At 41.3% G+C, this 23,361-nt stretch overlaps 1 long non-coding RNA gene across 2 annotated transcripts in view; it reads left to right on the forward strand.

Moving 5' to 3' along the window:
• The first annotated feature begins 1,518 nt into the window (after positions 1–1,518).
• Positions 1,519–23,361, forward strand: part of LOC102470100 (uncharacterized) — a 31,173-nt gene continuing 9,330 nt past the window's right edge. Inside the window, exons 1-2 of one of the 2 annotated variants that reach the window (XR_334212.1) lie at positions 1,519–1,597; positions 5,257–5,311. This is a non-coding gene — a long non-coding RNA (uncharacterized LOC102470100). The remainder of the gene's footprint in view (positions 1,598–5,256; positions 5,312–23,361) is intronic. The other variant, XR_334213.1, reaches the window with a different exon arrangement.

Raw genomic sequence — 23,361 nt, forward strand, 5'->3', positions numbered from 1 at the left:
TCACCATAGAGGGACAGAGAGAGACAGTGAGAGAGAAAGTGAGAAATTATCCCACAATGAGATGGCCATCCCATTATATCTTCTCCTTTTTCTGCTCCTGGGATTTTGGACATGCACACACAAGTGCCCAGTGTGATTTTCATGCTGCCAGGTCCTGGAACCAAACTGAGGCTGACCATGTGAGAGTACAGTGCCTTAACCACCATGCCAACTCCTGGCTCTAAACTGTTTATTAAAGAGAATAGATACCATTTTCAGTTGTCTAATATGGAGGATTAAGATAAGTGTCCCAAAAAATCTAGTTGGTCTTTATTGGTCATTTATTGGTTTAATCTTAATCGGTTATTTGGAACAAATTCTACTGAGGTTGATGGCGACCAAGGGACCCTGAAAACTATTCAGGGTTTTGATACTTACTAAAAAGTACCACCAGGACTATTTTGTTTTATGCAACCACCAGCAAATTTATAACAGATTATATTTACTTAAACCTCTCCTAGTAATAGTTGTTATCATCTATTAGGCGTTGGGTAGGTTGATAGGTGAAAAATTTTATCCTGTCTTAATTTACATTTCTTGGTGAGTAGTGATTTCTTGTTGGACTACCATGGCATGTGCTTCTCAACTCTTATATTTTCTTTTGTAATTACTATTTGGATCCTTGACTGGGGAAATGTTTAAGTGGGGGATATGTCTCTTGATGTCAGGACACAAAGACCCTTGGCTCATCTGCTCACCTGGGGGATTCGTGACCCTCTCTAGCAGCTCCTGCCCACATCTCGGCACACAGTCTGGCAGGACAGCAGGGTATGCCAGCAGAGCAGCCACCACCCAGAATCCCTCCTTCCAGCCCTAATCCCTCAGTGTCCTCCTTCTACTTGCTAAGCTCCAGCATCTGCTCCTATTTCTCAGTGCCAAGGGAGTAGTGTTAGAGAGGGTGTGAACACAGGGGGCATTGTCAAGACATAGACTTTTACCCTTAAGAATATGCTTCTCTTTTTGCTTCCTTTCCTTTTGCTATCCTCTCTCCCCTCCCTTTCCTTTTGCTCCTGGTGCACAGGGTCAGACAGGCTCTAGCGGTAGCCACAGCAGCAGCTGGGACTGTGACCCTTGTTTCCCTTGAGAACTGTCAACAGCTTGTTCCACACCACATGCTGTTCCTCAGGGGGCTCAGACTTGTTCACAACCCTCTGACGTTGCAGAAGGTCACATCCAAGGAAGCTTCTTCTACTTGCTAAGCTCTAGCATCTGCTCCTGTTTCTGGAATGCCAAGAAGTAGTGTTAGAGAAGGACTGAGCATAGCAGACAGTGTCAGGACATAGGCTTTCACCATTAAGAATATGTCTCTCTTTTCTTCTTCCAGTGTGTTAGAAGACTGGAAGAAAATTAAAGTAGTCTGAGTTGAGCTGGGGAACAGAATTGGTGGAAGAACAGAAGAGAATTTAGAATTGCATGGAAGTAGCCTGAATTGAATAACTTCCATGCAGTTCTAAATTCTCTTCCATTCTTCCACCACAGAGGCCTGTATGACCTTTTATTCTACTCATTTTTAACTCATCAGCCCTCCCCCCACCACCAGGACCCCACCATCTATAAGGTGAGCCAAGACTCTTTTTTGGCCTGCAAAATTCTTGATGACCTGACTGATCATAAGACCAATTAGTTGACCAGAAGTATCCATTCTACCTGAAAGGATATATTGAGACCAGATACTGATGGGATGAGTACAGATGAGAAAATGTAGGCAAGAGGGAAACAGTGTGAGTGAAATGGTTATGAGGTATGCTTTATCAGATAGGGAAAGCAAGGCGGGAGGTCAGGTGACCCACATCTCGGCACACAGTCTGGCAGGACTCCTTATTAAAATAAAGACTCCAAAATGAGTGTCCCTTATTTTGCTTATAATAGCTGGCAAGTCAAGACAAGTGGTTCTCTTCCTGAACTGGGTCCAACATGTGGTTTGCTAGGTGAGGCTCCAGCAGTCTCACTTCCTGAGGAATCAGTTGAGAAGAGGAAGCAGAGAGGACTTTAGTGATATAGGATATTAGAATTGAGAATTCCCTTCAAAAAGAGAAGATAAAGGGACCAGCAGTTAGGGTAATGGCTATGTTGCTGGACTCCCATGTAGTCGACCGCAGTTTGAGTCCCGGACCCGGCAGCTTAAACTCAGGCCGGGCGCGTGTGCATGTGTGCCCAAGATCCTGAGAGGAGAATGGATTGTGGCTTGGCCATCCCCCCTGGGGGGTGATTTCTCGCTTTCTGTCTCTCTGTCTCTCTGTCTTTCGGTTGAGCACATGCGCCCTATAGCCGAGAGAGAGAGAGAGAGAGAGAGAGAGAGAGAGAGAGAGAGAGAGAGAAGATAAAGCCTTTTTTCTGACCTCTAAAGGGAGTGTTCAAATGGGTGGGGACGGATGTGAGGGCGATCTGGCTGTGGTATCTGTCATCCCATTGATCTCCAGGGTTGATTTAGTTGATCTGGCTGGCTACAGAGGTGTCTCCTTCCTCTCTTACTGCTCCATGTGTGGGCGAGTTCAGTTTATCCCTCCCAAAGCTGCACGCTTGGTCCAAGATGATGACCATCCCAGATAGAGGAGGACTGCCCTTCCGTCAAGGGTATATGAGTAGCTGCGCTCCCCTGCTGGAACCTCCAAACAAGCTCTCCAATGCGTGGGGACTTACTTCCTGAAGGGAGACAGCTAAGGAGGTGAGGCTTTGTCCTGGGCCTAGAGGTAAAGTCATTTTTGCACCCTTTTAGTCCACAGTGGATATTACTTCTCAGCTGCCTTTTCACCCAGCCCTGGAAAGACTATCACCTTTCTCTGGAAAGAGGTACATGAGGAGATGAGCTTGTTCTTTACTTGAGAGTGCTGGAATGTTGGTGGTGCTACCTCGTTATTATCTCCTCTTGGTAACAAACACAAGCTCAATGGGCTAAGTGGCAAGAACAGCATTAAGCTTTCAGGCCACAAGGAAGACAAGCAAGTCAGCTGAGATCTGGCAGCCAAATTAGAAGGGAGAGCTCGGAGCAAGTAGGAGGCAATGATTCCTTGGAAATGGGGGTCATATGCAAAGGTAATGAGACTGCATCAAGGTCCCTGTTGTTCTCTCTTCCCAGTGAGGGTTCTGGCAACATAGAGCCATTTGAAGGCAGATTGGCCCATTCAAAGGAGTTTTATATGGGACTATTTACAAAGGAGGAGGAGAATATGGGAATATTTCTTTCCTTTTTTTTTTCCCCTATTGTTTTTGCCATGGAGCATGTATGCTTGTAGGAGAGAGACAGTGAAAGGGACGGGGGGGGGGGGGGTGGCCATGCTGTAATCCCCTTTGCTCTATTTCCCTCTCCGTATTTTGGGCACACATGCACACTTGCCTGGAATTTTCATGCTGCCAGGTCTGAGACTTGAACATTGGTTGGCCATGTGGCAGGCCAACACTTTAACTACCATGCCACCTGCTGGCCCCAGAGTATGGGAATATTTCAAGAGGTACTGTTGTACCTGGGAGCTATTTACAACTCTACCACCCCTAGGCCAGAAGGGATCAGAGGCGCAATGACCAGAACCTGGACCAGAGAAGCTGTGTAAAGAGGACTCCCTTGCAGGAGCTGAGACTTCCCATTAAGGAGCACAGCCCATGGTTACCTCACAGGGGTGAGGGAAACTGAAGAATAAATACAAAGACTTCATTCGTTTTTCTCTGAGCTCTTGCCAATCCTTCCCATTGATTAAACCCAGCTGGAAACCAGAGGAAAAGGGAGCCCATTGAAGCATCCCCAAGGGCAAGTCTCCTAAAGCGGAGCAGAGGGTAGAGGGTAGAGAGGGTCTGGAGGGTAAGAAGAAGACACCTAGCATCTCCCATCCTCCCACCCTATTGTAAAGAGGAAACACTTCCTTTATCTTTCTAGGTTCAGTGACTGGAGACCTATGAATTAAATTGACAAGAGACAGATTAGTGAGAGAAGAGGCAGATTTAATCATTTAAGTATGGGAGTTCAGGAAAAGAAAATGGTCTTAAGGAGATGATTAAAAGTTGGGGTTATATGCCATTTGAATATGGCAATGAGAGAAAGAGAAAGGGCACTTATGGGAAAACAAATGACTTCTGGAAAGATAAATGGGTGTGCAGGAGAATAGATGAGAGAGATGATCGTTCTGTGACAGGATTTTGTCTCTGAGCATCAGAGTCAATCTTCGCTGGTTTCAAGATTTATGAGAACTGAGGTCTTTTGAGTTCTTTTGGAGGACCAAAGTTTTCTATTTTTAAGTTTATTTATTTACTTTTTCCTATGAAAGGGAGAAAGATAGAGGGATATAGACACCCCATTGGCGTCTTCAGGCTGCAATTCACTCCCAGTCTCGGCTAGCCTGGATTAGGGGCATGCATATGGTACGCTCAGGGAGGTCTGGGGACACGAATCCAAGACATTCAAGTTGTGTTACTGCTGTGCTACCATCTGCCCCTCAGTTTTCCTGTTTATAGAGCCATCCAGTTTGAGGGACCTAGCTTTGCAAAGCTTATGAGGGGCTGTGCAGGCCTCTGTGGACACTGGGATGATAGAACTCCTCAGGCTGCTGTGGGTGGAAAGCAACCAACTTCACCAGGTGGTCCTGCTTGAGGCTGTGTTGTCCTGACCAATCACAGGCTGTCCTGCAGTGTGGCCACAGGGCACTGTACATGCGCTTCCATGCAGCCCACGCGACCCTGACACCTGGCTTTCCACATGCTTGGAAGTCAGCTCCTATTTATCTTGCAACTTCAGGAAATTGTACTGCTTCTCGGTCAGGTTCTGATTGCAGTAAGGAGGCCACAGGGTCAAGTGGCCTCACATTCCCCAAGGATTGAGAAACTCACAGAGGTCTTCTGAGCACTCTAAGGAAAAAATTCCACATACAATCACTAAAGTTTTTTGGAGTTCAAGAAGAAAGTGAATTTCTCAGGTGCCTGTGTGTGTTTTCCAGATGGGAAGAAGGATGAAACAGATAAGGTGATAGAATTTCCCTTGTTAGATTCCTCTTGTTTGTCTATGAAATACACATGAAGGAACTATACCGAGCCAGGACGACTGAAAACCCTTGAGAGTTTTTCCACGTGTAAAAACGTTACCCTTTGAAAAATCCCAGGCCCATCCTGGGCCACACATGTCGAATCCGGAGCTCAGCTGTTAGGCAACTCCTCACCTGCACCAACAGCAAAAGCTAAAGTGGTTCAGCACAGACATTGTTTAAAATGATTGCGTTAAAAATACCATCTCAGCTTCACAGATTTCTGGAACTGTGAGGAGCATCTTCATTTCTGTGCTCTGATGAAGGTGAGTCTGGAAGAAATGCACAAGCCAGTTAAAAGTGGCTCTCTAATTGGGTTATGCAACAGCTTTTGAATCTTGATGCTTTAAATTTTAAAGAACCAGCAGCCTCTCCAACCCCCGAAGTCCCTTTGGCCTCAAGCAAGGCTGCAGGGCATCGAAAGGGGCTGGATAGCTCAGTCACTGTAGACTTTGGTCGTGGCTGTGTTGGTAAGACAGTGTAATAGGAAGAAAGGGGAGGAGAAGGAAGGGGATTTACATCCAGGAAAGGCTTTTCCAAGTACTCAGAAGAAAAGAAGTTTGCAGCAGACTGAAGGGAGGTATGCAAGGTCTCCAAAAGAACCGACCCAGGGATCCATCGCCAGTTAAGAACATTGGTGATGATCTTGGTTCAGGTTTGCTTTAGAAGCCACGTGATCTTTGGCACTCTCTAAAGCTGAGCATGACCCTCGTAGGTTAAGGTCAAGCACTTGGCCTTCCTTTTCAGAATGTGTCTGTTTCATGTTGCCAGGTGAACATTTTACAAAGAACACTTTTACTGTCCTGTTATCTGTAACCTTAGCTACCTACCAGCCCACCCATCTATCCTCCCATGTACTCAACAGAGGGTCTCTGTGGGCAGGGTCTCTTCTGGCAGCCTAAGCCTAATGGCAGTTTGTCTAGGACTCACAGACCTTCCAAGGTGGGAGATCATAGCTGTAAACCCAGCTGTATTATTCTCCAACTGGCCTTTGAGGTACAGCCAGAATTGTCAAGGCTTGTATAGTTCTTGCCTCCAGAGATGATGAGGGTTGAGATTGAGGCTGGAGAAAAGGGGACAAGATCAAGAAAGATGCCTATGGGGGTCAGTAGGTGCTGTGGTGGTTAAAGCACTGGGCTCCCATGTGGTGTGGTGGTTAAAGCACTGGGCTCCGGTTTGAACGGTAGACCCAGCAGCTTGAAAATCATGCCAGGTGCACATGAATGCGTGCCCAAAATCCTGAGAGGAGAAGGGAGGAGAAGGGATTGTGGCATGGCTACCCCTTTGGAGGCATGATTTCTCACTTTTTCTCTCTTTGTCTCCCTCTGGTAAGCACATACTCCCTTTGACTAAAACCTGAAAAAAAAAAAAAGAAAAAAAAAAGGGCAGGGAGTTTGGGGGTGGGGGGGGTGGGAAAGAAAAGAAAGATCTCTGTGTAGCCCAGGCTTGTGGTGCAATCCGCAGCAAGCTGTGCGGCAGTGCTGGAAGCCATATGTCCAACTGCAGGTTCGGTTCCTCAGGTTGGCCTGAAAACACCCTGGGCACCTGTGCCTGTGCCCAAGATCCTGACAGGCTGGAGGACTCGGGAAGGGGAATTGCAGCATGATGAGACCCTGTCTCTTTCTTCCTCTCTCTCTCATGCACTCATTCTTTATAATGAATAATGTATAAATAAAATATATAATAAATAAAATATATAATAACAAATATATATAGCAAGATGCCAGTGTACTGGCCTTGTGCAAAGATAGCCTCTAGTATTTACTCCGAAGAAGTGGAACAGTTGGCAAATCACCCAGAAGTTAGGGGAAAAGATTGTAAAAACAGAAGAAAGAGGAAAAATACTCAACATGTGTTGATTATGAATTTTAATTACTGAGTTATCTGTTCAGTCAACAGGCTGGGAAAGAAATGTGGGCAGGAAGAGCTCTATGAATGTTACAGATGATACAATTCTGTTTTTAGGAAATGCACAATTAGACTGTGTCTACACAACCCAAAGTAAAAGCAGATGTATCCGTCATCAGACTATTTTGATTAATGGGGAAATTTGGAGCTTAAATTATCTGGTTCCGCCAGCTATGTTGATCAAATGAACTGGATCATTGCCAGATCTCCACTTCCCTCAGTGGGGTGTAGACACAACTTTTGGGGTGAGGCAGTGTCAGGGACAGGATTCATCATGTGCAGCAGCAGAATCTAAGCAAGAGGAAGAAAGTATCACAACGCAAGTGATAACAACATCCTTACATTTGAATACCCTACTAAGGGGTCATGGGCTTTCTTTACTTCCAAATCGGTCAGCTCAGTGGGCTGCATAGTTATGACGTGGAATCACACTCTCTTTGGGGCTTGGTTATCCAGCTAGGACAGAGGTCTTCATGCTATTGGTATGACTGAGTGACTAGTCAGAAGACAAGACAGTAGAAGGCCCTTTGGCACCTTTCATAATGGCTCACTCTTGGGAGCAGGGTAGTGCCATGAAGAGGGACCACTTCTGCCACCTTATTGACTTGATCAGAGTTCTCTCTTAATATGACAGACCACATCATCTGCCCTCCAAAGTGTTCACTGAGCCATTCTTTTTCTCCTTCTTGGGAACATATTTCTTTGTGTGTGTGTGTGTGTGTGTGTGTGTGTACATTGTCACTTGCAGATTATGAAGTCAGGATATTTACAATGCATTTAGTGTATTTAGTTTCTTTTAATAATTAAAAGATTCTTTCTCTTTCATCTTATTTCTATTATTATCTCATACATCATTTAAGAGTGTATATCTAAGGTCTTCAGAACAAGGGTTCTTAGCTTCTGTTGGAAAGCCCTAAGGTGTGGCCAGCAGGTGGCGTAGTGGTTAAGGCAATGGACTCCTACTTGACACTATATTTCTAGTACTGGACTCCGAAGGTTGAAACTCATGCCAGGTGTGTGTGCATGTGTGCCCAAAATCACAAGAGAATGGAGGAGAAGGAATTGTGGCATAGCCATCCTCCCTTGTGAGTGATTTTTCACTTTCTCTGTCTCTGGTGAGTGCATGCACCCTACAGCAAAAAAGCTCTCTCTCTCTCTCAAAAACAAGCAAATAAATAAACAGACAAAAACCTCTGTAAGGCTGGTATTGTAAGGCTGATATAGCAAAGCCGGAAACATCACTAGGCTTGTGTAGGTAAATGTCAGCATTCCATCAATAGGTAAAAACAAGTATTTTGATTTTTCAATATATTGCTTCATTTCTTTTAATAAATAACAGAATCATTCAACTTCCTTTCATCACTATCTCAGACATTGTTTAAGTGTTATATAACTTCTCTGGGACCAGCAGTTGGTGTAATGGCTATGTCTCTGGACCCCCACGTAGTTGACCGCAGTTTGAGTCCTGGACCTGGTGGCTTAAACTCATGCCGGGCGCATGTGCATGCGTGCCCAGGATTCCGAGAGGAGAATGGAGGAGAAGGGATTGCGGCGTGACCATCCCCCCTGCGTGATGATTTCTCACTTTCTGTCTCTCTGTCTCTCTGGCAAGTGCATGTGCCCTACAGCAAAGACTCAAAAAAAAAAAAAAAAGTGTTACTTAACTTCTCTAGTGCAAGCATTCCTGGTTTTTGTTAGCGACTGTACCATCACTTGCCGGTTATAAGGTCAGTGTATTTGGGTCATGTAGGATGCTGTTTTACCAAATATTGTCTTTAGAAATAAGGCCCTGATGGGGGACCAGCAGATGACGTAATGGTTACGTTGCTGGACTCCCACATAGTTCACTGCAGTTTGAGTCCCGGACCCAATGGCTTTAAATTCATGCTGGACGCGTGTGTGTGCATACCCACCCATAATCCTAAGAGGAGAACAGAGGAGAAGGGGAGGCCTGGCTATCCTCCCAGGGGGTGATTTATTGCTTTCTGGCAAGTTCACACACCCTATAGCAGAAACCTCTCTAAAATAAATAAATAAACAAACAAACAAACAAATAAATAAATAAAAATAAGGTCCTGATAGAATATGGACCCTTGACTGTTAACTGATCACTGAAAGGTCTCAGAGGTCTTTTATTTAAAAATAAGAGAAACAAAACCCACAAATAGCTGTACAGGAACCATTAGTGATAATGGGTGATTAAAAGTGGCAGTGGAGCTGCAGCAGTTGAGTGCCGTGCAGAGGAAGCCAGATCCCTCGTGGTCAGCTGGGCTTCAAGTCCCAGTCCTGCTGGCTGTGCACTGGATGTGCTCATGCATGGGATCTTGATGAGTTGGAGATGTAGAGGACTGTGGGGTGCCCAGCCCCACTGGCAGGGGTGATTCCTCTCTCTCATGTATACACACTTTAAGATGAATAAATATAATTTTTTTTAAAAGAAGGGAGTGGCTACAGGGGCCAGGAGGTGGCACAGTAGTCGTGTAACTGCACTGATATGGGGGGAGTCCTGATTCATGTACGGGGACCTCTATGATCATGCAGGAGGTGTGCATGTATGTCTGCCAGTGACCAGGGCTAGATGAGACTGAGGATGGATTATGGCACAAAAAGTTGTTGGGTGTGTATGTCTCCCATTCTCTCTGTCTCTCATCATGAAAGAAATAAATAATCTTTTTTAAAAAAAATGTTTTTAACAACCAAAACATTCCTTACCAGATGACTACATGAGCAGATTGGGCTATGTACATGTAGTGGGATATCACATAATCATATAAAGGAATGAGGTACTAATACATGCTATAACATTGATGAACCTTAAAAACATGCTAAATGAAAAAAGCCAATTACAAAAGGTTATGTTTTCTATGATTCCATTTATATGAAGTATCCAGAATAGGTAAATCCATAAAGTCAGAAAGCAGATGGTGGTTGCCAAGGGCGGGAGGAAGGGACGAAATGGAAACTGACTGACTAATGGTTATTGCGTTTTCTTTGGGGGCGATGCAAATGTTTTGGAACTCGGTTGCACAACATTGTGAATGTACTAAATGTCACTGAATTGTATCCTTTCAAATGGTTTATTTTATGTTATGTAAATTTTACCTAAAAAAATGGTGAGAAAGTAAATATCTTTGAGTCATGCTACTCCCATGCACATTCTCCTTGTCTAATGATGAGGTACTGAGTTTAGGACCATGGCGAAGATGGTTCCTTTAGCCAAACAAGGTCATTGCTCTAAAGGACCTGAAAGACCATCTTCCATCTTCTCATTTTGCAGATAAAAAGTGACGCAAAGCCTTGTGGGTAGTTAGAGTTCAGATTTGTATCCAAGTTTCTTGATTCTTAGATCAGTGCCTAACGTGGGAGATCACACTGCGTCCTGAAGTAGGGGACATGGCAATCTGAGATACCCACTCAAAGTGAGCAGAAAATGTTCAGTGACCTCTTTCTATAATGCTTTGGACTAATGTGGCAATAGTTATAATAGTAATAATAATAATAATGATAAAATGATATGTGAAGGAATGCATGTTAATTAGCTGAATTTAGCCTTTCCACAATGTACCTGTTTCAAAACATCATGCTATACATGATAAATGTATATAATTTTATCTGGCAATTAAAAAACAAAAATTTTAAATATAATGAACTTATGACATAAGTTCATTGTACCTTTATACCAAGTATTGAATTAATTAAATACTTCCTATGTAATTTTTCATTTAACCTCTGTGGTCCAGAAAGGTTAAACAAATTTACTCCAGAGCTTAGGAGAGTTGGAATTGGACTATCTTCTCCCAGAGACTACAGTGTTCTTAACTAATATGTCCAATACATGGTTTCTAGATCTTTGGATTTCACAAAGTAGTAAAATTTACAGAGACCAACAGAGGGTAACCACATTTTATTTTTCAAATTGTAAAGACTGAGTAACAAATAATAAAAGAAAGAAACCATACTACTGCCTCCCATTATTAAGTAATCAAATAAAACATGTTTTCATACCAAAACTTAGAAAGACCTAATTCCAAAATAGAAAACAGTTCTGTAAAGTGGATCTGTTTAGCTTTGTGAACAATTCTTTCTTTATTTTTTTTTTTGGAGAGGTTTTTGCTATAGGGCGTGTGCGCTCGCCAGAAAGGCAGAGAGATAGAAAGCGAGAAATCACCCCCCAGGGGGTATGGCCATGCCACAACCTCTTCTCCTCCATTCTCTTCTTGGGATCTTGAGCATGCACGCACATGTGCCCAGCGTGAGTTTAAGTCACCGGGTCTGGGATGCGAACTGCAGTCGACAACATGGGAGTCCAGTGACATAGCCATTATTCTAACTGCTGGTCCCAACTTGTGAACAATTCTTGAGTCATTTTGCTGCCTAGGAAGATGCCATGCCATCATTTAAGCTCAGAGGTGGCCTGTGCTGATGGCCCTCTGGGTACTCCATGATGTAGCAAGTCAAAGCAGTGTTGGTGAAGGAAGGTCTACCTTTGGTGCCCACACGTAACCTCCATTTCTGCTGCATAGCCATCTTGTATGTGGGACCATTGAACAATATTGGGGTGTCTAAAGAAAGAAACTGACTGACCTCTGCCAGGCATGCCACCTTGTCCACCAGGATAGTGAGATCCTCTTTCTTAGTGGTAAAAATCCATGTGGGCTACAGATAGCTTCTTGCTCTGTGCCCATTCCTGGTAGTTACCCACCTGCCTGTCCTTCAGACTTCCTTATCACCATTTTCCAATCCTGTTTTTCACAAATACCTGACCCACTGGCTAACACTTTGGCCATTGATTGTGAATTGGTGTAGATTTATATGTAAGGATATCTCTCCTTGTTTGTAAAGTGGACAACTATGTATTGTCCACAGCTTGGCTCCCTGGGAGAATCTCTCTCCTTCACTGCCTTTCAGGGATACCCCAAATAGGAAGTAATGCTTTCACTTCCGACTGACTTTGATATACTGGAAAACATGTCAATAGACCAGCCCATGCTTGCTCTTCCTCTGTTAGCAAGTGATAGGCAACTCTCAAAGCTGTGATAGGTTTGACCTGGGGAGGAGGTAATTCAGTAAAAGGAGCCGGTACCACTAGAGTGTGAGCCACCTGTCTGTGCTCCTCACTTGTGCCTTCCAGGCTTGCTCAGGTTGAGTCTCGCATGTATCTTTTCCATTTGGCAGTGGAATGCTTCTGTACACTTCTAAATTTCTGATTTGGTCAATGAAATAAGAGTGGATTTGTGACAGGCAGCCACTTGGTGTTCTGTGGTCAGGTGTCTCAGTCCCTACTAGACTCAGTAGCAAATCTATATCAGTCTTTCTAATGGATAGTTATTGTTGCCAAAGTTGGTCTGGCTATACTCCAAACTCAAGGGAATTGTTCTGTGTTCCTCCTACTGGAGTTAGCCAGACTCCGTTCACCATCTCTATTTGCCACAGACATTTCCAGTGCAGTTGGATACAACTCATCACACGGTCCAAGTGGCTAAGCAGTTTGAATGGCAGTCAAGCTCTGCTGCAGTATTTTCAAATAAAACCTGACAGTCTCACCAGTGACCCAGAACATGGGCCAGGGCATCACACTCATGTTGTTTCTAGAATTCAAAGAGGCCTACTGAAGCTAATGGTTCTTTGTGCAAAGTGGGTAAAGGTAAGACATTTGTCTGTCCCACACTAAAGCTCCAGAGTACTGACATACAGAGTTCTTGCCACTCCCTGTTTTCCAGACTTACTTAGCTTGATGTCAGTGATGATCTGGACCAGTGTGATATTCTGCAAGATATTAAGGCAATCAAGATCCTCTTGTATAATGACAGAAAGCAAGAAAGTAGGAAGAGCCCTTGTAAAATATATAGTTGTCCCTTCCACATGGAGGTAACCTGTTTTACTTATTTCTCTGATCCCTTCCCAGCTTTTAGAATAATCACATATGATGATTAAGCATTACCATCTGGTTTCTACTACCCTGAAATCCCATTATTTCCACTGAAATAAAAAAAAAAATATCCTCAATGCCAGCTTCTACCAATACCTCCTGCATAGCATCACTACCTCAGGGACTTTCCAGGGTGCTAGAGCTTCTCTTACAAATGCACTTCTAACTCTCTTGGCAAAGCTGGGTCCAGGTCTTTTTAGTGGAATAGTTAGGGGATGCTAACCATTTGGGCGCTCATGATAGTAACACATGCCGTGAATTACCAGTGTCTATTTTTCTCTGGCAAGGAGTTTGTTCATGCTTTCATGAAATATATGGGCAACTCAATTATGGAAGCTCATTTTGAGAGTTTGTTTTCTAGAACTATTCTGTACTAGTCAAAGTCCTGGAAAGAAACAGATGGCACACTTAAGAATGAGATAAAATTGAAGTTTAACGAGGAAAATGACTGTCACCTTTAGGCCTGAACAGGCAAGAGGATAGAATTGTTATCAGAACCTAGAAAGAGTTGTAGCTGTAGGAGGATGCCTGGCAGGAACTGTGACCTTATGTAGAGAAATGCAGCCACTTTCAAAATCGCATTCTGGCAGGAAAGGATAAGGTAGCTCTCTCTTTTCTCCCACACTTTGATCAAAGCCCTGGTGCTTTCCTTTGGTTAAGTCTAGCTGAAAGTCAGAAAGCAAGAGACCCCAGTGCTTAATCCTAGAGGTGTACAGCAAGAGTGGAGAGTGGATTTGGAGAGGCACATGGAGAAGACCTTGCACTGGGACAAAGATTTGATCTTGCAGCTGGAGTCACTGAGAACTCATGACAACTTTTTTGAGTAAGCCATAATATTGAGTTGTTGGAAAAGTCATGACATATTTTTTCCTATGTTTTTCTAAGTAAAAATGCATCATGACTCTTCTGGCAACCCCATATTATTGGACTACATTTTAGGATAATGGAGGCATATGAATTGACCTTTGGATAATTTAGTAAAAGGAAATCTTGCCAGGAACCAACAGTCTGAATGAATGTTCACGACCTGCAGGTGTTGCAGTGGGAATGAAGAGGTGAGGGAAGATGCTTGGAAGGAAAACCCTTGGTGGCTACACGTATACGTATCTCTGATGTCAATACAGTGGTAGAGAGTTGCTCTTTGAAGACCAGAGCTTCTCTGCTGTATCTGCGAACCCGATCAGGAGGCTGTGAGACTCACAAGCTACACAGACTGCCTCGGATGGAGTTCTGCTTTGAAGTTAGAAAGCCCAATAGATGTGAAGAGCTTTTGGTTCTTCTTCATTTCTGTGTGCATGGAGAGCTCATGTGAATACCAAAGGAAGTCAGTTATGTATGTAAAGGAGAGATACTTTTCTTTGGTCCTTATTTGTCAGACCACATCACGATTTTCTTCTTATTCATGAAAATGATAGAATCCTTTTTTTTTTTTTTGAGAGATTTTTACTGTAGGGCGCGTGCGCTCGCCAGACAGACAGAAAGAGACATAGAGACAGAAAGCAAGAAATCACCCCCCAGGGGGGATGGTCACGCCACAATTCCTTCTCCTCCATTCTCCTCTCGGGATCTTGGGCACACACGCACACGCGCCCGGGACACGAACCGCGGTCGACTACGTGGGAGTCCAGTGACATAGCCATTACGCTAACTGCTGGTTCCCGAAAATGATAGAATCCCTTTTAAAAGTCTTTGCCTGGAAATTATGAAATTTGATGTCAGTGCTGGTAACAACAACAATACTAACAATTCCTACTTATTGAAAACTTTGAATAATCGAATCAGCATTTTGTATTATTGCCTACTAATCAACACCAACAACCTTATGAATTGCTGTTTTTCATATTCCCCATGTTGCAGATAAGGAAACAGAGGTCGGGCAAGGTAAACCCAACCTGATACAGACTGGAAGAGACAACGGTCCTAGGAGGGAGGTGCTAACAGGGTTTGTCTGAAATGTAACCAAAATACACAAGGAAGGAAAATGATTTTCATATCAAAATGCTTGATTAAGACTTTTTTCTCCTGTTCTATTAGAATTTTTTCTTTATTCATGATAAAGCACATGTGTATGCACGTTAAAGAGAGAGAGAAAGGGGAGCACCCTCCACATGGTGTGCTTGTGCTGGAATCTCTGCCTCCTAGTTCTCCAGTCCATTGGATCTTGGGCACTCGTGCATGTGCCTAGTGTGTTTCAGGGGGACTGACACGGTTAGGGGTTCGAACTACAGTCACCATCTTCTCTTGAGCAGTGCACTACTGCTGTGCCACAGAGCCAATCCAGAAACCTTGTTTTACATTTCCACATAGAGTATCTCTTTAGAAACAGAACTTAGCCAGACCACAGTTACCTATCCATATTTTCCAACTTTTTCATTTGTCCACAAAACACTTACTGACTGGCTAATATTTGTCAAGTTTTATTTTTGTAATCAGACACACTAACGGATAAAACAGATGACCACTTTTTCTTTAGTATTTTTTTTTTCCCCCATGAGAAAGAGAGAGAGGAACCAGCCACAGGGTCCTCACGTGGTGACCCACGCCCAGGCTTAGTCAACCTGGGTCATGGGCACACAAACCTGCCCAGGACACTCCTGGCAACAGGAAGGCTTCAAGACATGAACCTAGGACTTTCCCAGTCTCTATGGTGGGCCTGTACTGCAGAGCACTGCTTTACCACCATGCCACCATATGGCCCCAAGATGCCTACTTCTTAGTAGGGGTTGAAGAGGCCCATCTGTACCCCATCAACACCCCTCATCTGGATACAAAGCAAGTAAATAACCTGGATGAATTCAGTCTCAACTCAGGAAAATGTACAGTAACTTAAAATTGTCCTGATGTGCAAATGATCGATTTGTTAATTCAATTTTGTTTGATATCATAGTAATCTGATTATGCTGCTTTGTCCTGATTTACTTAACTATGGAATTAGCTTCCACAATCAAATTCTTGCCTTCCTGCCCTCCTGAGAAGCTCAGAAAATGACCCCCAATCAAATGTTTTCTTTACATGGGATTATTTTTAATAGAAACAAGTTATTTTTATTTGAGAAGAAGATAATATTATCATTTCCCAATGTTGATTCTACTCTTTAGTGTGAAAATGGCACATAGTTCTTTAAACAGTCATTTGGGAGCAGTAAATGCTATTTAGTCATCCTCACAGAGCAAGAACAATGGGGACAGTGTGAAGAAAACACATCTTAGCTTTACCCCCGTTTATGGAAAGAGAGAGAGAGAGAGAGAGAGAGAGAGAAGAGGAGAGAAGAGAAGAGAAGAGAAGAGAGAAATGATTTCTTATATATTGTTGAAATATATCTACTCCTACACAGTAGATGAAAATGTGTTTGTACACAACCTGGATCAAAGTGTTGTGATGCATCATAAGGATCATACATTATCTGTCCCCAGCAAGAGTCGAGCCACGAATACTTGCTAGGTTGCTAGTGTACACTATACAGCCATTTCTGCAAACCATTGTTTCCATGTAGTACCAAACTTACCCAGGGAGAAGAAATCACATTTCAGCAGGTTTTCCATCTGATTTGTGCCCAGAACATGTAAAAAACATAGCAGATTGCATGCTGCATTGACTAAGGAACATACATATGCATTTAAATCACTTATGTTTTACTTTTTTATGATGCATTGGTGAATTGTATTTCTTTTGCATTTGTAATTAGAAGGCAGAACAGATGTGATGGCTTTGTTTAAAGTGATATGTCCATTAAAATAGCCTAGACTACCAACTAATTGTTTTCTTTAATAAGGGAGTCTGTCCATTGTCATGGTTTTTGGAGTCATTTAAATAGTCTATGAAGAAAATCATGTATGTTTTCAGGAAATGTTAATTGATTGTGGACGTTTTCGTTATGGGGACTTTTATTTTTGTTGTTGTTTTTGAAGGTAGCATATCACCAAAGAAACGTTCATCCCCTTCAACATCATTGTTTTCCTTGATATGGATAAATCAAACCTATCAGTATTTCAAAGGAGGCCAAATTTATTTTTCTTTTAATTTTAAGAAGTTATGGTACAGTAAAAGGAATATTCAACTATCGCACACTTGGTGATGAAATACATAGTAAATATCAGCACTGTTTTTTTGTTTGAACCAAAATAAAATGTGGATTTTTATTTTGATCAATGACAGCTTTCTTAGATCTGCAGTTATGGTTGATTGGGACAGACTGTGACAGCCAACGCAGTAGCCGGCAGACAATTCTTTAATACATGAACTCGACTGACCCAATTATCCATCGCCCATCCCTGATTCGAACAACATCTCCAGCAATCCTTTCACCATTTTCTTCCTGCAATGTCAATGCATAAAAACGTAGATAAAATTTAACTAAATTAAAGTAAAATTACTCTTTGTAGAACAGATGCATATTAATTCCTTTATCACTATAATTAAATACTTCTGTCTTTGAGTCATCAAATTCTTGTAGACACATTCCCGAGTTCAAACTGGCTGTGGTATTTCTTTTTTCTATTTCTTTCTTTCATTTTTTATGGAAAATTTAACATCATCATCTGCACATAGCTTAAAAACATGACATGGTTTCATACAATTCCATTCAGGATAATTATTGTCAAAAATAATAATTTGGGACATTTTCAAAATTAAGTACTTTTAGCTTACTTTTCTTCCTTTCATCAGAGAAACAGGCACTCTCAATGCAGTCCCATCAAGTTGTAGTCTCCCTCACATCCCAAGTCCTCCAGCCAACCAGGATCACAAGCACTGATGTATATGCATTCATATGCTTTAGAATCCAGGATCTAAAACTCAGGCTTCAGCATTGCAGAGACGCATTCCAACATTTATGCCACCATAACTGGGCATAAAATTAATTTTTATTTATTTATTTATTTATTTACATTCATTCACTGTACATAATTATAGCATATTTATTTATTTATTTATTTATTTATTTATTTATTTATTTTCCTATAGGGCATGTATGCTTCCCAGAAAGACAGAGACAACGAAAGGGAAAGTAAGAAATCACCTGCCAGAGAGGTTGGCCACACTGCAATCCTCCTCCTTCATTCTCCTCTTGGGATTTTGGGCATGCATGCACACACACACACACACACACACACACACACACACACGTGTTCAGTGTGACTTTCAAGCCACTGGGTCTAGGACTCAAACCATAGTTGGTCATGTGGGAGTCTAGCACCTTTAACCACCATGCTACCAGCTGGCCCAGATTAATTTATTCTTAAGGGATCAATAATAACTATTTCTCAGTCACAATGTGATGTTTTGATCTATGTATACATTGTAGAAAGAATCAGTCAATCTAATTGACATATCTATCATCTTACTGATTTATCATTGTGAAGACATTAAAAATCTATTCGTTTAGCAGTTCTGAAATATACAATACAGTATTATTAATTGTGATCACTAAAACTTGTTTCTCCAGTGTAGCTGAAACCTGTACCCTTTGATCACCATCTTCCCTTTCCCCAACAGCTAGAGACTTGTGAGATTAACTTTTCGAGATTCCACATATAAGTGAGATCACACAGTATTTCTTTCTACATTTCACTCAGTACAATGTCCTCAAGTGCCACCCATGTTGTTGAGAATGACAGAATTTCCTTTTTTTAAAGGCTATATTATATGCCATTATGTATATATACCACTCTTTATCCATCTATTGACAGAAATTTAGGTTACTTTCATTTGGCTATGTGAACAATGCTGAAATGAACATGGGAGTGCAAATATCCCCTCCACATACTAATTTTAATTCTGTTGGATGCATACTCAGAAGTGGGATTGCTGAATTATATGGCAATTATATTTTGAGTTTTTTGAGGAAATTCCATACTATTTTTCAATATTCCACCAACAGTGTACAAAGTTTGCCTTTTCTCCACATCCTCACCAACACTACTCATCATTCATTTTTTTTTAACAAGAAAAAAATGTCAGAGAGCGTATGCACTCACCAGAGAGAGAGAGGGAGAGAAGGAGAAAGCATTATCCAATAGGGTGTACTCACCCGCAATCCCTTCTCCTCCATTTCTCCATCCTGTTGAGATTTTGGGCAGGTACAGACATGTATCCAGTGTGTTTTGCAAGCCACTGGGGCTGGGATCGGAACCCGGGTTGATTATGTTGGAATCTGGTTTCCCTAACTGTTAGGCCATGGGGCCAGCTCATCATTTGTCTTTTTAATATTAGCTATTAAAACAGGCATGGGGTGATATTTCATTATGATTTTAATTTGCATTTCCTTAATTATTAGAGATGTTGAGCATTTCTCATATCTCTGACTCTTTCTGCTGAGTCTTCATCTCTCTTCTTTGAGAAATGTCTATTCAGATCCTTTGCCATTTTTTAAATTGAATGATTTGCTTTCTTGCAGTTGAGTTGTTTGAGTTCCTCACTTATTTTGCATATTAGCTCCCTTAAAGACATATAGTTTGCAAATATTGTCTTCTAAGTTATGGGTTGTCTCTTTACTCTATTAATTGTTTTCTTTGCCGAGCAACAGCTTTTCACTTTGATGTAACCCCAAGTGTCTATTTCACTTTTGCTGCCTATGCTTTTGGAGCCCTAAGAAGTATATGGCCAGCAATGCCCTAGAGCTTTTCTCTCTTATTTTCTCATCTCAGTAGCTTTAGTAGTTTCAGATCACATATTTAAATTTTTTGTACATTTTGAGTCGATTTTTGTATATGGTGTAGAGTGGGGCCCATTTCACTCTTCTGCATGTGGATATCTAGTTTTCTTGACACTACTCATTACAAGACTCTCCTTTCCTTATGGTGTGTTCTTGGCACCTTTGCTGAAAATTAATTAACTGTAAATATTTGGGTATATTTCTGGGCTTCTTTTTTTCCCCCTCAAGGTTTTTGCAATAGGGTGCATGCACTTTCTAGAGAGAGATACAGTGAGAGAGAAAGTGAGCAATCACTCCCCAAGGGGGATGGCCACACCACAACCCTGTCTCCTTCAATTATCCTCCTGGGGTTTGGGCATGCATACACATGAGCCCAGCATGATTTTAAAGCCACCAGGTCCAGGACTTGAATCATGGTTAGCCATGTGGGAGTCCAGTGCCTTAACCACCATGCAACCTGTTGGTTCCTGTTTTTGGACTTTTTATCTTGTTCCTTTGATTGATGTATCTGTCTTTATGCCAGTACTATGATGTTTTAATTATAATAGATGTATAATATACAATATTTGAAATTAGAAACTGTGATGCTTCCAGCTTTGTTCTTTTCGCTCAAGATTGTTTTGGTTATTCAAGATCTTTTGTGGTTCTGTATAAATTTTAGGATTGTTTTTTTCTATTTTTGTGAAAAATGACTTTGGAATATTGATAGGAATCACACTGAATCTATAGATTCCTTTGGGTAGCATAGACTTTTTGACAATTCTTCCAATCCATTAACATGGGATATCATTGCATTTTTGCCTTTCTTATTTTCTTTCATCATTATTTTATAGTTTTTAATGTATTGATTTTTTACCTCCTAGGTATTTCTCTCCCTCTCTTTTTTTATTCTAGTGTAAAGGGGCTGTATTCTTTATTTCTTTTTTAATGTAGTTGATTGTTAGTGTATAGAAATGTTACTTTATGTTAATTTTGTAACAGGAAACTTTTTTTTTTTTGGAGAGGTTTTTGCTATAGGGTACATGTGCTCACCAGAAAGACATAGAGAGACAGAGAGACAGAAAGTGAGAAATCACTCCCCAGGGAGATGGCCATGCCACAAAACCCTCTCCTCTATCCTCCTCTTGGGATCTTGGGCATGTGCGCACATGCACCCAGCATGAGTTTAAGCCACCAGGTCTGGGGCTCAAACCGTGGTTTACCACATGGGAGTCCAGTGACTTAGCCATTACACCATCTGCTGGTCCCTGTAACCTGAAACTTCATTGAATTTTTCTAACAGTTTTTGCAGGTTTTTTTTTTTTTTTGGTAGAATCTTTAGAGAACAATTTTTTTCTTGATATGAAAATATTCAGAAAGGCTTTTGGAAATTTATGGGAAAATTATGATAAAAATTTATGGGGAGATGTTGGAATAGATCACATTATCATGATTAGGATGTTGAACTCAATAATGGTATATATGTGTCCAGAAGAAGGCTGTGATTAGCACCCAAAGTATCAGGGTTAGGCCCTCTGAGGCAGGTAGATGGGAAATTATCTCTAACTTCTTTAACCTGATTCCTGGGATGTTCGACATGTTTACATAATTGGGCACTGGCAAATATGTTTGGAGGTTTGCTTCTTTTGGCCTGATGGCTTGCATCACTGAAATATAGATCAATGAGGTTTATGTATTTGCTGTAGAAATTTAACTTTATTTCATGTTTTTCTTGCTTTACTCATGGGTCTGAATGTCTATTTACACAATAGGTACACTAATTCCTGAGAATAGTTCTTCAGATCTTATTTGGATAGAAATATACAGACACACTGAAGTAAACAATTATGAATTGATTTGACCAAACAAACAAAACCTTACATTTTTTTCCTAGCCATTTATTTTTCTGTTTACAAAAGAGATAATGATAAATTTTCTTCACTTGCATTATATGATCTGAATTTCTTCCTATAGATACATACTTTACATATTCTTTAAAAGTTTATTTAAAATGTTAAGTAATTTATGACAAATAATTGATAGGTAGACTAAAGGTATTGCTATTACATTGATAGTCTATTGGTTGATTAATTATTTCTAGATACCATATAAATGAAAACATGGGAAGTATGCTAGAGAGCTTATTTGTGGAATGGCTTTAGTATGATAGAAATCTACCCTTTTGAGACTATTTAGGTATAATGCTGTCTGAAATGTTGAAGAATTGTAATGGAACCTTCATTTGATTGCTTATTTAGACCATTTTCATTAAAGTCTAAGAAATAAAAAGGTGCTTTTACTATGATCTTCAAAATATAAAACTGAACTCTCCTGGATTTGTAAGTTAATTTTAAACTCATTAACGTTAGGTATAATCCGTTATTCTGTAATGGCTGAACAGGTACAGAAAGTTCAATACCCTATGGAGCTTATAACTGTTCATAAATCTGTTAATTTAAACTACTATCATTATTTCTTTTAAGTGCAGGGGTTTGAGAAATGAAAAGCCGGTGTTTACAGGCAAGTTCAATCAATAAGGAAGCTATATTTGGGGAGCCTTCTCAGCCCATATTTTTCTGAGCATTGCCTTCTGTGTGATCACAGCTGTGACCTCCTGGAAACCCTGTTGGTGGCAGGGGATGGATTCTGCCTCTCTGCTCATAGCAGATCAGATGGGTCCTGGGCAGTTACTGCAATTGGTTATGACCAAGAGTATCTAAACAAGGGCATCAGGGCAGTGTTGTGCAGAAAGAAACAAAGAAGAGATCATACAATGCATCAGAGAAAGTAGTTTTTCTTCTTCTTTTTTTTTTTTTTTTTTTTTTTGAGAGACTTTTGCTATAGGGCACATGTGCTCGCCAGAAAGACAGAGAGACAGAAAGGAAGAAATCACCCCCAGGGGGATGGCCATGCCACAATCCCTTCGCCTCCATTCTGCTCTTGGGATCTTGGGCATGCACACACATGTGTCCGGTGTGAGTTAAACCACTGGGTCCAGGATTCAAACTGCGGTCAACTACATGGGAGTCCAAAGACATAGTCATTAGGCCAACTACTGATCTATTTATATCTACTAATTTTATAAATATTGATGTGATAAAAATGTGAAAAGGAATCTACTAATAAAGAAATCTCTCTGGTTTATTTATTTATTTATTTTTAGGTTTTACTAGGGTGCATCTGCTCACTGGAGAGAGGGAAAGTGAGGGGAATGACCTTGCCACAATCACCTTCTTCTCTCAGGACTTTGAAGCACACATGCACACATGCCCAGTGTGTTTTCCAAGCACAATCGAGACTCGAACCACAATCGATCATGTGAGAATCCAGCACCTTAATCACCATGCAAGTGTGCATGAGTGCCTCAAATCACTAGAGGAAAATGAAGAAAGGATTGTGGTGTGGCCATCACACCTGGGGGGGATTTCTCATTTTCCCTTCTTTCGCTCTCTCCAGAGAGCACACACACACACTATGGTATAAACCTAAATCGAGAGAGAGAGAGAGAAAAAAAAGGGATCTATTGTACTTTACTGTCTGAAACAAAGTGTAATTTTATCTGTTCTATTGAAAATTATGGTCATTTCAATGAACTCTCTTGAATAGGATTTTCTTCAGGTTCTGTATCTCCTACAGTGACTGAGTAGAGATTTTCTCACAAGCGCAGAGCTCTTCTATGAAGAACATACCACTTATTTCTCTTCTTTCCTTTTGCTCCCTGCATCCTTTGCCCAAACTTCTCTTCTGCTTTTCTTCTATTTCTGTGGCAGTTTAATTCCCTCTTAAATGGCCTCAATGATGATCCAAAATCTCTATCTTTACCCTAACCTCTAAGATGAGGATTCCCT

This window comes from Tupaia chinensis, unplaced genomic scaffold (genome assembly GCF_000334495.1).
Source record: "Tupaia chinensis unplaced genomic scaffold, TupChi_1.0 Scaffold000170_1, whole genome shotgun sequence".
Lineage (NCBI taxonomy): Eukaryota > Metazoa > Chordata > Mammalia > Scandentia > Tupaiidae > Tupaia > Tupaia belangeri.